The sequence below is a fragment of the Sapajus apella genome, unplaced genomic scaffold (genome assembly GCF_009761245.1).
Source record: "Sapajus apella isolate SASKATOON/1434 unplaced genomic scaffold, GSC_monkey_1.0 scaffold36, whole genome shotgun sequence".
NCBI classification, from domain to species: Eukaryota; Metazoa; Chordata; class Mammalia; order Primates; family Cebidae; genus Sapajus; species Sapajus apella.
Window position 1 is genome coordinate 8353343 of NW_022436976.1, and position 3243 is coordinate 8356585.

A 3243-nucleotide genomic window follows, 5' to 3' on the forward strand; every position below is an offset into this window, starting at 1 on the left:
GAAGGAAAGTCACGCACAGTCCCGCATCCTATCACCAGGTTTTTCCCCCCTCGTAAAAAAAATGGTTCGATTTCCGTGAAGGCCTGAGGATGCCCACGCTGCGGAACAATAAGCCTTAGAAGGCAAACACGCTGGCCCTTCTGTGTTTTTCATAAATCTGTAGTAGGCACCCACGCACAATTTGGCCACAGGCCTTCGAGTCCATACATCTGGGTTTTTGGGGATAGGAATTGAAATAGAACTCAACCTTCGTCTGCATTCTCTGCGTCTCACACTCTGCCGGCCTGAACTGGAAGAGAAAGTCACATTGTCTTGAGCTTGGTGCCAAGTTGAATTCATAGTCAAACACCCTCAGCCGGGTCCTCTGCACCTCTAAGTTTTCCTTTTGCCTATTTCCTGGGCCGAAATTCCTCTCCCAACATTCAGCAAGTCTCCAAAGTCATTTGCCCCTGCTCTGCCCTTCTTAGTCTCTACAGAGGACCTTGCCTCATATAGTACAAAGAAAATTGAGGCCATTCGATGTGAAGTGGGAGTTCCCTCAATTCGCCACCTCCTGTTTATTGCATTGTTTTCAGGTCCAGTCCCCTCCAACTACGTTTTTCACAACAAAGCAAAACAGTCTTGAATTATTAGCTACGAAATTTCCTCACTTCTTCTCTGCTCTTAGATGCACTATGATCAGACTTTGCCCCCACACCCTACTGAAATTTCACTTACTGTGTAATTTAAGTAGAGTGAAATCACCGTCATATCTTAATTACCAAATACAAGTAACTCTTTTAGGTCTTTATCTTACTTGATCTGCGTTGCCCATTTCATTCTTCCTAAGTTTTGTCCTCTTTTGGCTTCCTTACCTCTCCTCTCCCCGTCCCCCACCCTACTCGGCTAACTGCTACTCTCCAGGAATTTTGTTCACCTACGCTGTTTTTCCTCGCCTAACTTCCCTTCTTACTTAGCTTTGCATGTTCTTCCTGCGTGACCACATCAACACTCCCAATTTCACAGACGTTGTTGACTACCAAATATCTCCAACTCCAGCTTACTCTACCAGAAAGGGAATATATTGCAGGAAACTCAAATTGAGACTGAACAAAACTGACCTCATCATTTCTTCTGAATGTATCTTTTTGTTTGTTTGTTTTTTACTCCTGATTTCAGTGAATAGAATCACCAAGCACTCCCAGACTAGAGTTCGTGGAGTCGTCGTATCAGGCTTTTTCCTTTTCCCTCACCTCTCACGTCAATACAGTCCTGAAAACTCCATGCTTCTCAAATTAAGGTTAGCAGATATACTGGGGGAGGAGAGTCTAAGAATTCTTCAGGAGGCTGGGCACGGTGGCTCATGCCTGTAATCCCAGCACTTTGGGAGGCCAAGGCTGGTGGATCACCTGTGGTCAGGAGTTCGAGACCAGCCTGGCCAACCCCACCTCTACTAAAAATACAAAAATTAGCCAGGCATGGTGGTGCATGCCTGTAATCACAGCTACTTGGGAGGCTGAGGCAGAAGAATCGCTTGAACCCGGGAGGCTGAGGTTGCAGTGAGCCGAGATCGTGTCCCTGCACTCTAGCCCAGGTGACAGAGCAAGAATCAAAAAAAAGCTTTAGGATAAACGTTAACATTTTTGTTTTATTTTCGGTGACTTAGAAAGTAATATAGGCACACCTGCACTCAGCCAGTTCCACTGCTGGTGCTTCCCAGGAGGGCTATGGCAACTTTCCACTTGGCCGTCATCCAGCTTCAAGCTTCTTTATCAAATCAGATAACAACACTGGAGCTTGTAGCCTTGTCCGGGAGACAGCAGTGCAAGGAGCCAAAATAGTTTCTTTGCTGGAATGCTTTAATTCTCCATATGGCACAAAATATTTTCCTGAATATGCAGCGAAAATTCCTGGTAAATCCACACAGAAGCTTTCTGAAGTAGCAAAGTACAGCCTCACTAGAGGCTCCATCCCTGAAGAGGATGCCGGGAAATTATATAACACCTGTGCTGTGCTGTGTTTGCACCTCATGGAACTTTACTAGTAAAGCACAGAACGGTCCGTCTGCTTGACACTGGTGTTCCCGGAAAAATGACATTTCAAGAATCTTTAAAATATTGAGTCTGGGGGATAGTTTCTCCATATTTGATACTCCCTACTGCAGAATGAGTCTAGGCATCGGCTACGACATCCGGTTTGCAGAGCTTGCACAGATCTATACACAGAGAGGCTGCCAGCTGTTGGTATATCCAGGGGCTTTCAGTTTGACCACTGGACCAGCCCACCAGGAATTGCTTCAGGCTCTTGATAATCAGGTGTATGTGGCCACATTCTACTGCCTGAGATGACAAAGCCCTCTATGTTGCCTGGGGACACAGCACCGTAATGAGCCTTTGCTTTCAGTCTAGCCAAAGCTGGCACTGAAGAAACAATCATGTATTCAGACAGACCTGAAGAAGCTGGCTGAAATTCTCAGCAGATCCCCATCTTTTATTTTCTTTGTTTATTTATTTTTTTAATAGAGGCAGGGTTTCACCATATTGGTCAGGCTGGTCTTGAACTCTGAACCTCAGGTGATCTGCCCTCCTCTGCCTCCCAAAGTGCTGGGATTACAGGCTCGAGCCACCTTGCCTGGCCCTGGATCCCCATCTTTAAACAGAAGCAATCAGACCTCTGTACAGTGGAGATGAAAAAGCTCTAAAGTTTGTTTTCAGTGTGTCACAAAACAAGAAGATGTGATTCTGCAACATAATCAACTCCCTATTGAATTCTTTAATGAAAATCCTTTTTTAAAATGTCAGCCTTTTCCTTCCCAGGGAGCTCTCTAATGAGATGATAAATCCTCAGCAAGCTGACATTTTCCACACCACATTAAATAGTTCAAAAGGAGCCTGGAGCAGAAGAGCTGGCTATGAAGTTCCTTCCATATTTAAATGGCCTCAGAGCAGTTTGTGAAAGTAGCAGATCTTAGTATCCTGGTGATTGATTCACCTAACACAAATATATTTGTGTCATGAACCTCTTACCCACTTACTGAAGTTGGAATTCATTATCTGGAAAACTTGATCTGCTGCCATTCTTTTCCTAGCAGTACCTTGAAGTTCCATTTTTGGTCCACAAGTAGCCCTAGGACGTAAGGCAATAGATCTTTGGTGTTTGCTAGAGGAGGTGGCAGCCCCTCTCCCTTCCTAGCAGCCTTTGGGCTCTCTTCAAATTTCAGAAGCAGCTCATCATTCAACCCCAGACCTCCATGGTCTTTGAGGA

The 3243-nt window shown here is 45.1% G+C and overlaps 1 pseudogene; it reads left to right on the forward strand.

Moving 5' to 3' along the window:
* Nucleotides 1–1706: 1706 nt before the first annotated feature.
* LOC116563800 lies at nt 1707–2465 on the forward strand (annotated as a pseudogene).
* Nucleotides 2466–3243: the final 778 nt, after the last annotated feature.